The sequence below is a fragment of the Vicugna pacos genome, chromosome 3, assembly GCF_048564905.1.
Source record: "Vicugna pacos chromosome 3, VicPac4, whole genome shotgun sequence".
NCBI lineage: Eukaryota > Metazoa > Chordata > Mammalia > Artiodactyla > Camelidae > Vicugna > Vicugna pacos.
In genome coordinates, this window is record NC_132989.1 from 33,433,868 (window position 1) to 33,447,730 (window position 13,863).

Below are 13,863 nucleotides of genomic sequence, written 5' to 3' on the forward strand. Positions count from 1 at the left end.
GGCTAGCACCTTGCAGAGGGCCTTCATGGCCATCTCTCATGACCTTGCTGAATTTACCAAGTGCCAGGGTCTGACCTTTGGCTTTCAGCCTCAAAACCCTTAGAATATCACAAGGGGATTCAACTTTTGGGATGCACTCTCTTGAACTAAGCTCACAGTTAGTTTCAAAAATGAATATTTACAATAATACATGCATACTATAGAGCCTGAGACCATCTAAAATAGACTACACCAGCAGCTGAACTGTTAGAAGAGGTTTCTTGATGAGTATAGAGCCAGAATCAGTGGGGTTAGATGAACTGAATGTTTAATTGCATCCTTCTCATCCTTGGGATGGTCTTGTCAATGTGACGGGACAGTTAGAAATCTGCTCACTGTAGCTGCCAGAGTCTGTTTTCACATTAAAGGTGTGCTTGCCCACGAGACCAGAGACTTGGAGCCTATTATTAATCTGTCATTTATCGAACTTTTATTAGGAACCAGGCACTTGTCCTAAAGGATTTTGATGCTCTTTTGTTTATTTATTCGTAACAAAGTTATGTGGGGGGAAATACTGTAATTATCTTAATTTACAAATAAACTTACCAAAGGCCACACAATTCAAATAGCATTTGTTTTCATCTTTTACTAGCCACTGGTTAATTGGCCCACACAGGACCCACTAATTTTAGACAAATTAAAAAATTATTAGCATAATGTAATAAATGGAATTAAATTTTATAGTTTAAACATTAATAGTAATTTTCTATAATTTAGAGAAAGGGCAGGCAAACTATGGCCCAAGGTCGAATACAACCTGTTGCCTGCTTTTGTAAGACCTGTGAGCGAAGAATGGCTTTTACATTTTTAAATAGTTGCGAAAAAAGAAAAGGAATGCTATTTCATGATACATGAAAATTATTGGACAGTCAGATTTCTGTGTCCATAAATAAATTTTTATTTGAACATAGCCACACACATTTATTTATTTATTGTATATAGTATTTTTGTGTTATGATGGCAGAACTGAGTAGATGCAACAGAAACTATATGACCCACAAAACCTTAGTCAAGTATTTGGCCCTTTACAGAAAGTACTTTCTGTCCCATGAGGGATAATATATTCCAAACCTTTAATCAGAGTTTGTCTACTGGGCATGATGACAGTGAGCTTAAAACTCGAAGTCATATTCCACATTGAGGATAATTTGTTTATTTTTTATTTCTGCTAAATCTAGAAAGCCTAATTTGTAGGAGGCCATTGAAATGGTAACAAGTATTTGAAAGTTAGAGCAGAAGGTTATGGATATTTAGGTCAAATGTGGACCCAGGAATGATAGAGTGAATTTCTTCATGGAAACTACATCCGAAACTCTTTCAGATGCTCCCAGGGGGAGCGTAGACAAGACCTGGAAGGTTAAATACTTCTCTGTGGAGATCCATTGGGTGGACACCTGCTTTCAGCTTTGGTTACTTTTAATTCTGCAATGTATTTCATTACATTCTGTGTTATTTTTTGGTTATGGTTTTAAAATCTGATCCAAAATTCATCATAAATTGTTTCTCCAATGAATGAAAAAATAGTCACATAGGAAAAACCAGGTTCTTGGAGATGGAGCCATTTGTAGCCCTGTTTGGTCTTGATAAAAAAAATTCTGTATTTTTCAGTCCTGAAATGTAGGTTCCGCCCATGCCGTATACTTAACAGATTGCTGAGAGCTGCTGTTCGAGTAAGCTGCTTAACATAATAGAAAGAGCCTTTATGCACATTATCAATTACGTAAAGAAATGTTATCACATCTATTATTTCAAAAATTCATTTGAGAATCTTTCCATCATCTTTCTTGGGAAGTTCATTCAATTTCATTGGGAAAAACAGCTTTGTATACGTGACGCATTTCTTCACAAGTCTAAAAGTATACGTACCTGGTGATTGCAGTGTCATTGTATCAATAAATTTTGCTGTTTCTCTCAACACTTAAATCAACAGGCAAATTGTATCAAAATTTAATATAAATTATATAGGTAATAGGCAAATATATTATTTAAAAAATATCCAACACTAGAAATAAATTTAAAGTATCCCTTAACTGCTATATACGTTTCCATTCTCTTCTCTAGAAGCAGTCATCTTATCAACTCAATGTATAGTTTTCTTAACTTCTTAGATGAATTCACAGATTGAAATTTTTTGTGTAGTATATATGATTTTAGCACAAGTATTTTGTTGTTTTGTAGTCTGCCTTTTTCACTCAATAGCATTATTTCTTACTGTTTAATGCTACCAAACATGTCCTATAATGTAGTATTTGCTATTTCTCCTATTAAATAAAACATTGAGATTGATTTCAGTATTTTGCTATTACAAACACTGCTGTAATAAACATCCTTGTTTACATCCCTTGTGCATATGAATCAGTTTTTCACAAGAGCTGATAACAAAAAGCAGATTTTTTGGAAGTTGGCACATTTTAAATTTTAATAAATACTATCAAATTGGCCTTCAAAATATTGTACATATTTACATTATTGTGAGAATAATGTGAGCGTCCCCATTCCCTATATCCTTGACAACATTTTAAGTTTTGCAAAGTAGTAGATGAAAAATATTATAAAAGTATAAAAGTATACTGTTGCTGTATTATTTTGTTTTTAAGGAGATTAAGCATCTTTTATGTGCTTTATTAATCTTTGGAATTTTTCTCTTTTCTGAATTGCCTGCTGATTTATTTTTCCCATTTTTCCAGTTGGGCTCATTATTCTTTACTCATGAACTTTGTATATTTTCAATTTTTTAAATGGAAAATATTAGTTTTCCAGTCAGCAAGTCCCTAAACATAATGGTATGTCTCATATCAAAACGAAGTTTTAATTTTGTTGTCACTTTATATTTGCTCAGACATATTTTAATTTTTAATTGTATACAGCATGAGATATTTTCTACTATATTTTGTTTCTGCTTATTGCTAGTGTAAGTACAAATCTAGCTTTTTTTATGGTAAGACAGTGTCCATATACTTTTATATTTAAGGGATGATCAGCTTCAGGCTTAGCCAGAGAAATGGGCATAGGCTTATCTAATTGGATGTTCTTACCCAGGACCTTGACTCTTGAGGGAATGATTCAAACATTTAAGGAAAGTTCAGGAGTTTGTAAAGGAAGCAGCAAGTTCAAGCAGCTACACTGCTGCGTGTCAGGTGGTGGCTCTGCCAGAGGCATTGCTGTGATTATTTTATGTGTTACCTTGGCTATGTTCCCCGTCTAGCCTTCCTTAGACACTACACTGCCTGCCATTTAAGCCTGTGTTTTTCAGGCATCCCACTGATCCCATGACCTACTTGTTATCCTTAAAACAAATTCCTTTTCTATTTGAATTCACCAGAGTTTGTTCTCTTTCTTGCAATCAAGAGCGCTGGATGGATAGATTTTGGTACATGGATTTTAGGTAGAAGTCCCTCAGGAAAATGAGGCAATAGAGAATCTGGGATTGGCCTTCTGTTCTGGTTTTGGTCAGGATCATGAAAACCCATTAATGTCCTGTGATGATGCTGTGGAAGCCCTTTTTAGTAGTGGCCAAGAAGTTAATTAAATTATCATCAGCAGTCACCTTGAGTGAAGTGCTTTCTGAAGTTAAGATTTGGAGTAACCACATTGCTATATAACACTATGAAAAATAATAACTAGTTCAAATAATGCTGCAAAGCTTAAAGAAGAGTAACCAGACCCAAATCCATAAATTCTTGTCACAGGGATGCACTGAAAATAAGAGATTTTCCATGACTCTGTCAACAGCAACTTCATATTATTTAGTTACAGAGCTAAGGTGCCTAAACTAAATCAAAGGAAAAATTTGCCTCAGCATATTGCTGAAATACATTGCTATTTGAGTTACAGCCTCACCAGGTCATTTCTGCGAATGTTAGAGTATTAATTTGATAAGAGTAGTCTTCCACAACTTAGATGAGGATCAATTAGAGTAATTGAAAGACTGTCCTCCCCGGCTGAGCCTGTATTGATCATTTAAGCAAATCTCCCCTTATTTGATGAGGGATACCCTCCCTGCTTGGAGTATCCTCTGTGAGTGTTACCTTGCAACCATGAGTACAGTTCACCATTTGCCTACTTCCCTCCAAACAACCAATCATGTAGGTGGAGTCAGATCCCAACAGGACCCAGGGGGCCAACTGTAAAATCACATCTGGGGAGAAGTGGGAAACTAACAAAACGAAAGAATTGCACTACTTTGGTAGTTTAGGGGAACAAAAATCTAAGGAATATGTTTAGGGATGAATTTTAAAGTTTCCCATCCAAGATAAGGGAAACATTTTAGATAAGGCTGAATTTAAATGTGCATATACACAGACCAGAGAACTGATTCAAGGAGCCCTCTGCTCTGCTGGCTGATCCAACACTGGACACAGTGGTGCCCCTACACTAAAGAAAATTGTCAGAAATGAATTTTTGGAAAGCAAAATATTAAAAACCATGGATTTTATTTAGCCATGCTTCAAAGACTCACTGGAAATATATATCAAACATAAGGAGAAGGATACAGGAAGAGGAATTATCTATGTACAGACCTCATAGAAAGGAAAGGAGAGTAACTTTTCTTGGGTCAAGGACCTACTCTGAGGGTCTAACCTGATATGGCCTAAGGGTTTTTTAAAAATTTCTGTGTAGTTCAGATGTATTTTAAAAATGATTAAAAAATACTCATTTAGTTGCCTGAGTGAATGTTCAGGCAGGGATTAGAGAAAATATTGAAAAATACAGTAAAAATGTGGTTTGTTAATAGGGCAAGACTGAAATGAAGACATGAAAAGAAAATGAAAATGGGCAAAAATAAAAGACAAAAGATATAGTTCACCAAATTGGCTTTATATAACTTGCTATAATAATCAGCTTTCATGGACGGAAGAGAGCACATAACGGGCTTCCTTTGTCCCTTCCATCATGAACCACGCAGAAGTACTGGGACAGGTAGAATTTCCGGTTGCACTGTGGGAAGCACCTTTCTGTCTTGAACACCAGCTTGGCTGCTGTTATTGTTTGACTCAGAAGGAGACCTCATTCTTTTGAGAAAAAAAAAAAAAAAGGAACTTAGTGCCGATAATGTACCAGGAATTCTGAAGCAAAACTCTTTTCAGTATGTAAATAAGTGAAAATCACTTGCTCTTTGTCATTCTGTTTCTCTCCATCTTTCATTTCACCCCATGAGGTTCCAGACATACATTTAGCTACTGAAATAACTTGAGCTACAAATAAGTGTGTTTGAAAAAAACCTCTGTATCTGTGAAAAACAGCTCCCAATAGAATATTAATACATTTATTTAAATTTAAAATCCATTGCTGGTTTTGAAAAGCCTCAAGTTTAGTTACTTTTTGCTCTTTGACAATGTCTCTATGTTTGAGTCAAATGAAAGAATTGTTCTCTTTGGTCTCTTTGTTTTGAAGGGTAAAGCAATTAAAGAAATGAGTTTTGAGAAATGAAATGATGTGTAAGACATTTTTTGGAGCATATTTAACTACTTAGTAAGTGGTGTGATAAAAACATATCAAAGGTCATTTTGAAATACCACTGTCCCCCCTTTGCCTGAATAACTCCTAATTATCCTTCAAATTTCAGGTAGTTGTCATTTCTTCCAGAAGTCCTCTAGAAGTCCCAGGAATAGATGCTTCTTCCTGTCACAGTCCTTCATGTTTTCCTCTCTTACCACACTCATCATCATATTATATTCAAGTTAAGTTTCTACACTCATCATCATATTATATTCAAGTTAAGTTTCTAATTTTTGTCTCTAATTAAGTCTCTAATTTTCTATTGTCTCCACATAGGTCCTCCTTTTGTAAAAGCAGATATATATTGCAATGATGTTTTTTGTATCCAAAAATCCCAAGGGATTTTCCAATGTAAGCGTTCCACTTACAATCAGAAGGTAGTTTAAGTGTTAAGAAAACAAAAAGAGTCCACAATATGCTTGTGTTAACATCCAAAGGAAGAGAGTTTTAAAAACCTTTTTGTTCAGCATTGGAATCCTCTCAAACAGTGCCTCCTTCTCCTTTCTAAAGCTCCATTACATCCATGTTGCTCCCTAGATTCTTAGGAAGGTCATTCTTCCAGAACACCTTTCTCTTCCTCCTCCTTCAAAACTTGTTTTTACTGACAGAATGTTTGGATAGGATGCAATAAAAAATTCTGTCTAAAATGTCACTCATTGATAAAATGTATGACATGTGGCCGATTTATCTTCTCGTTAAGACTTTTGACAAAACTTTAGCCCTGGTGAACCAAGCAGTTGTCTTTTTTTTGTTTATACTTGAACCAGAAGGTGCAACTTAGGAATCACCAAAATAAAGCAGGTAGTTTCTATTCTGCATCCATCAGCCCCAATCTCAAATGGGTCTTCAAATTGCCTGGTGTTTTTTATCCAACTTTTCCAAAGCACAGAGCTTGAGGCAAGGATGAATATGCTGTGCTTGATGGGGATGATGGTGGAGGTGTTGAAATGGGAAGTGAGGTATGCACAAATGTGATGCAACACAATGTGATGAGTTGTGCTGCCTCCCTGCTTCATGTGAGCTGTTAAGTGACATAGTGGATCACTCAGCAGGCACGTTCTCCCGTCAGGCAGGGAGAATTTCTACAGTTGGGCTCTAGGGATGATGTGTATTTCAAAGTAGTCCGTGGAAGAATAAAAAGAGGGGAGTGTAACATCTACTTCCTTTTTTTCTGCCATTTCCCATGTGTTTTTAGGGTGCATTTTCTTGCCCTTTGACAGATGCTCAAGAAGCCCTATGGTGTAGCATTTTACTCAAGTTCATAGTGGAGAGGTGGCTTCATAGGGATCAGCTTAGTGTGTGGGATGGGGAGCACTCCAACTCAGAATCCACCCTGGGCAGCTTGCCAAAGGCAACAGTGGTGGCATTGGCATGATGTAAGAGGGAGGCAGTCCTTTCTTAAAAAGAACTAATAATAATGGAGGGGATTTAAGGAGGATATGGTGACATTGTCATATGTTAACTTGGCTAGGTTGCATACATCTCCCAGAATTCCTCTTCCTGTAGATTTCCTTTTAGGTGGACCACAAAGGACATTTTCACATGAGATATAAAAGACAAAAACAAAGCACCAGCCATCTGATTTTTCACATTCAAAAGGTTAGGGCAGGAGCTTTTATAGTTCACATACGTTTTCGCTCATCTGCTGGCTCAATTCATTCCATACACGTGTTCTGCCTTCCTGTGAATTTTCCTTTACTGTCACTCCTGGGCCAAGTATGTGTTTAGTTTCATGATGGAAGATACCAACTTCTCCTCAAGGGCACTTAGTCCATCTAGGTTAGGTGTTAGTTTGTCCTCATAGGTTTCAGTTTCTTCTTGCTCTGCCCATTTTGCATCCATCTTCCTTCTCTCCCACCTGTTCTCAAGTTCCAACATCAGAAATAAAGATACCGGTTTCACAGAGACTGTTTCATCAGTGTCCACAACTGCATAAGGTCAAATAATACCTAGAAGTTATTTGTTTGTGAAATCCTGACGGATGCGGAGGGGAACAAGGTTTTTGTTCACTATAGTCTACCACTTTTACCTCACGGCCTCTTATGTCCTCCTTATATCCAAGTCATGTATATACACACACACACACACACACACACACACACACACATATGTGTGTGTGTGTGTATTTTGTATATGAGACTGAAGATGCCCTTGTTCCTTCCTGAAGAGTCCAGTCAGCCACAGAGACCCTTTCAAGGTAGTGTTTAGCTCCTAGATGACTAAGCAAAGTGAGTTAGTGAAACTCAGCTATACTCCTCAGAGTTCATGAGAAGGAATGGTGGGTCCATGCTTTGAAAGAACATGCCTCATTGTGCAAGGCATTCAAGACTAACAGTGGGACACTGAGACCTGGGATGGAAAAATGGTGGGTGAACCTAGTAGTCTTGAAATTTCCAAATAATACTGAGCCATCTTTGCTAAAAAGAGCAACTCTTTCCTTGGAAACTAAATAATAAACTAACCTGAAGCAAGTGCCTTGCATGATTGGAGAACCTATGGTGGTACTTAAGCTTCCACCCTTGATTAATAGGAATGAAGTGTATGTAGAAAGCAAGGCATTGTGAAATCAGTGGCTGTGGCATTTTGTACAAAATACATGTTAATATAAAAATATACATTAGGATGGCTTCTTAAGACAACTCTAGAGACCATGCAAGAAAAAAATGACAGGTGCAGTGCAATCATGTCCCCTCCCATCCAAAAAAAAAGAGGGTGTTTTAAAAGTCAAATTATCTGAGATGGGTTTAAAGGAGACCCTGATCTTCTGTATCTGCAGAGGCATGTGTTAACTTGCCTAGGTTGAGTACATCTTCCAGAATTCCTGTATTGGAAATTAAGCCCAGGATCTGGTTATCTGAGTGACAAAACTGAAACGGAGACTAACTGTGTAGCTTTCAGATGTCTTGCAACTCCACAAAAGATCATCATCATGAACTTCTTGGCTTATTCACCTGGCATCTTGGTAGATGCTCTGGAAGCCACATCCTAACCCTGCAGTGTATTATTTCACCCAAATCCAGAATAGGATGGGCAGTGGCATGGAGACAGTGTGTGAGGTATACCAGCTATGGAAGTGACCTTGAGTTTCAACGTGGTCTACAGCTGGTTTGGAGATCTCATAAATGGTGACAGTGACAGTGGAGCAGTGGTCTTGGAGGTGGTACATTCTGAAAGGGGAAAACAGTTGATGAAACCTGAGGAGGTATATTTTATCTAATACGGTGGTCACACTAAGTAACATGCTTCTCTGGCCAACTCATTTTTCCATCCTCCACAACTGTTATTTCAAATTTGGATCTAGTCAAACTGCATTTTATTCCCTCACAGACAACAGAAAACCTTGGCTCCTTTTTTATAGAGACTATAGGTGTAATGATGAGAAAGACACTTTCTCATGTTGTAGACATCAAAGATGGATGTTTACCTCTCTCTCTATTTTTTCTGTATTTGTTTCCTCTTATTTATAGTGGAAGGTCTATTTTTCTCTTATTAAGATCAGTTCTTCAGTTTTTTTATTTTGTCCCATCCTCTTTTACCACCTCAGGAACTTGAAAACCCTGGGTGACTTTTCCATTTCTTTCTCTTACTTCAAACTTCCCTCTTAGCTAATCATGTAGTGGGCTTTATCTATAGATATAGGAGCGTGTGGTATAATACACTTATTATTAGTTGTGTAAACAGATATCTCTGAGTTTAATAAAATTTAATTAATTATATTGGTACAGTTTATTGTTACAGGTTAAATATTGTATATAGTAATGTTCATGATCTTGAAGTTCCTACATTTCTATTACTTTTCCTCAAGAACAACTATAGTAACAATTTGATGCATTCATCCTAAGCTATACATATTGTGGAAGAGATGGTCAGTACCTACTGAATATACCTTGCATTTCCCAGTCCTGCTCCTCTGCTGATAGGTTGGATTCACGTGCTGAGTGCTGACCAGTAAAATCTGAGGAAGTGACAAGTGTCTGAGCCTTGCTGTGGCAACCTGAGAGGTTCCAGGTTCCAGGTTCCAGGTGGTATAACTTCCAAATGTAGGAGGCCTCCTGACTGGCACAGGCTTTGTGTGAGGAAGACATAAACCCTCACTGTGTTACTCTACAAGTAGCTTGTGATATATTTTTATGTATTTCATTTAGACAATGAAAACAAAGTAGACATATTATTCTGCTAATTTCTTTGTTCACTTAGCATTATTACTAGAACTTAGCCATCCCTTCCTAAAGCTGAATTGTATTCTATAGTAACTGTAACCTATTTCATCATTTCCCTACTGTTGAATTTTCAGATGGCTCAGTTTTTGCTTTGGTATAGTTTGCCTCTACAAGACATGTTGCTGTAAGTACCACAGACAACTTTACATACTGAGATTATTATTTTGTAGTCTAATTTTCCCAAAATGATATGTGTAGGTCAAAGGAGTTATGTGTGTTTACTTTAGAAGAGATTTCCAGACTACTTTACAAAAATATTTTAAGCCTTTCACACAAACATCAGAAATACATGAGTGCCTTTACTTCTTTAATCTTAACAATGCTGGATATTGGTTTTTTTACACCTTTTGCTAACATAATATAATACAATATAGTATAAAATATATAATATAATCTGTTATATCTTTGCTTAACTATTATAAATTTGAGCATATTTATATGTTTATTGGTGATTTGAATTTCAACTTCTGTAACATTTTCTATCATATTTTACTACTATTTTTGTTTCTGCTTTTTGTGTTTTTTTATTTACACATAGGAACTCTATTTATTGTGTACAGACATTCTGTCCTATATGTTGGTAATATTTTCTTAGTTTATCATTTGATATTTTAAGATTTAAATTTAGATTTTTAAAGTTACTTATATATTCAATGATTGAAAATTTTAAAAGTAAAAAAATGCATTCAGTTAACTATCACTTTCTCATTCCTGTCATTGGCCATTCAGAATATCTTACCAAGGTAGCTCATGTTATTCATTTCTTGTATATACATAAGATTTTGCATAAGCATGCAAATATATTGTGTGTATTTCAAGCATTTACAAGTAAGGTATATAACATATAAGTGTGTATATGTGTCTCTGTATATTCTTTACTTTCCCACTATTTTACATTTTCTTGTGTTTTTTGCTAAATGAAGTATCTTGGAGATTATTCTATATCAGCAGATAAAATGCTTTCTCATCCTTTCTTATGCTTATATAGCATTCTACTCTATGGCTGTACTATTACCATATATGACTGATATTCCTTTAGATGGGTATTTAGATAGTTTCCTATCTTTTGCTTAATTTATTAAGCAACTGCAATTAGTAACCTTATTTATGTCATTTTACATGTGTTCATGGGCATTTGTAGAGTAAAATTCCTAGAAGTTGACCTGGCTTAAAGGGTCTGTGGATTTGTAATTTTGATGGGTGTTACTAGATTGTCTTCCACAGAGGTTCCTCCAAATGCCACCATCAAAGTATAGAGTCTCTATTTCCTCAGACCCTCTTTACAAAGTTACTGTCAAACTTGTTGATCTTTTCAGAGTTTGTTATTCAAACTGGACTGATGAAAATAGTAATATATACCTTTTATTATAAATGAGATTGTTAATTTTGAAAAGTCATTTAGATTGCCTTTTCTGTTGTCTCTGATCACTTTTTTGCTTCTTTTTGCCTTATTAAATTTGATTGTTGGTCTTTTTCTTGATATTAAGAACCTAAATAGACAAATAGATAAAGACCGGACTATATACAATAGTAAGACTCTCATTCACAACCTGCAGCAACCAGCCCAGGACGCCAAACAATGATCCCTGTAACAATTGGCCCCATATGGTCAGGACTTGGTTAATAACTGAGAGCATCCCTAATTTTTCCCCTGTTTTCAATAGAGGACCAAATAGAGAAAGCCAAAAATGTATCCCTAACCAATCACATGAGATACCTCACATCTAGTTAACCTACCTTCAGCTTCCCCTTGCAACAGCCCCTCATCAGGGCTTAACAGGAGCCTTCCTTTTTTTCAGTGTAATAAAGCTTTCCCATTACTCTATAAGCCTTGAGTCTCCGCCAAAACACAAATGGTGGTGGTTGACTGTTAACTGAAGCAGATTCTAAATAAACCTTTGCCTGTTCTCATGTGGGTGGTCTTGTTTGTTAATAAATATTTTGCAGTTCTCTCTATTAGGGACATTTGCCCTCATCATATTAAAGTGTTTTTAACCACACATTTACAACTGATGTATAAACTGCATAAGGAGAAGTATGCAAATTATGAATGTATTCCTCAATGACTTTTCACAAAGCAAACAATCACATGTAACATGATCTAGAAACAGACTATTACCAAAACCCCAGAAGCTCCTTTGTGCCCCCTTACAATTACTACTCATCCCCACAGCCTTCACCTCTGTCCTCTCAAGTGATACCACGATCTTTACCTCTAAAACTATAGCATAATTTGCTGCTCTTGAGCTTTGTGTAAACAGAATCATATAGTAGGTACTCTTTTTTTGTTTCTGGCATCTTGTATTCAACTTTGTGTGGATGAGATTCATTCATGTTGTTCTACGTAGCTGTGAAGGATTACTCTATTCTCATTGCCTGAATAGTCTACATTGTATTTATCTACTTTACTCCTAAAGTTGAATCTAAGTTACTAATGGAAATTAACTTTTTCGTGTTGCTATTTCCCTCTTTCTTCTCTTCTCCAGTTCCACAAAATACTTAACCCAAGTTTGACCAAAGTAGTTGTTTTACTAAATGTGGAAGGAATTATCTATATTAGCAGTGCTGAGTGATCACATGAATCTTCAAGAAATTACTCACAGAATAGCTTCTCACACTTATACACATACAAAAACATCAGAACAGTTTTGACCCACTTTTTGTTCATTGTGGTTCTCACTTGAAGAGTAGAGCCAATTCTCCTGAAACTGGAAGGAGATGAGAGGAGAGAATAACATTGGTGGTTTGAATTTCTGTGGTGAGAGGTTGCTGGAGACAGAGTTTTCCTAAAGACCGGTTGAGAATCAGCATGCAGCTGTAAACTGACCATGGGGCCACTGGCTTATGCACATTATGTTTTATATACAGAGCACATCAGAGATTGTCAAACTTTATTGGGATCTTTCAGTGTGGTTTATGGAGGACACATAAGTGAGTTAACTTCTTACAATATAGAGAAAATAGGATGCAGTATTATTCTTTTTTTGCCTGGCTTGTTCCGCATTTTAAAATAGTACTATTGAGTATGTGGCCTAGGTCAGTGGTTTTCTAGCATGTATCCAATTTGGAGGGCTTGTTAAAACAGATTACTGGGCCTCACAAGAATTTGCAATTCTAACAAGTTGCGATTTAATGTTGATAGCTGTTCCCAGAACTTACTTGGAGAACTGAGCTAAACAATAAAAAGAGTAAAGCAAAGCAGTAATAATAAGATTAGGAAGCTTATCTTGGAACTTATCTCCCTGTGTGGGGCATTCCTGAGTTCTTTTTTTTCCCCTCGGGGCCATTTTCTGGTATGTAATAATTTTATTTGTTCTTTAAAGAAACTTTGGAAACTTCTGTAAATTCTTTGCAGAAGAAAAACTTGAGTCATAGGGTTAGAATCTTTTTTAAAAAAAGAAAGAAAGAAAGAAAGAAACCGTGGCTTTTAAAGAAGTATCTTAATACATAAAATTGATAAAGTATAGTAAAAGACTATTTTAGTGGACATGGAATGCAGAGACATTGGAAGAATTTAGAATGTGCCTCTGTTTTATCTCTAAGTGTCCAATTTAAGGCACAAGCATTTTCAATTAACTTCCAGTTATGTTGTACAGACTGTATCAGTATTTTATTAGGTCCACTCATTGATTCTTTTGCCCATTAAAATAATTAAAGTAATATCTTGAGTTTCCTTTTGGGGACTAGTTCTTACCAATTTCCTTGCCACAAAAAATTTAATATATACATTAATATAAGTGAACTATTCATGGTTTTCCCAAGATTCTCATGAGAAAGGTTTTGGGAATACAAATTAAATAAAATGACATTATTATACGAGTAACTTTGATTACACTCTAATATGTTTTTTGAAGTAAGCCAGTTTCAAAGTTCTAAATCTATAACATAATTATTACTAAACTAATTTATAATAACATTATATAACAATATAGTTATTATATATAATACAATTATTAACAATTAATCATAATTATTACTTTGCTAAAAAACTTGTTATATTTCTCATATCTTTATGATAACACCATTTCTTACAGCCCAGAGTGAGGATGGTTACTTTGGGAGATATTTTATGTTTAAACAGTAAATAGCCCAACCTCTAGGTATT

General features: G+C 35.7%; 1 long non-coding RNA gene across 2 annotated transcripts; it reads right to left on the bottom strand.

Annotated features, from left to right (window-relative positions):
* Nucleotides 1-4,838: 4,838 nt before the first annotated feature.
* Nucleotides 4,839-9,515, bottom strand: LOC140689497 (uncharacterized). 2 transcript variants are annotated; one of them, XR_012064513.1, is made up of 2 exons: nt 9,425-9,515; nt 4,839-5,051 (listed from the first exon to the last, which is right to left on the bottom strand). It is a non-coding gene; the product is annotated as an uncharacterized lncRNA (long non-coding RNA). The 2 variants fall into 2 exon arrangements; XR_012064511.1 differs by having other exon boundaries at nt 9,412-9,477.
* Between the last annotated feature and the right edge of the window lie 4,348 nt (nt 9,516-13,863).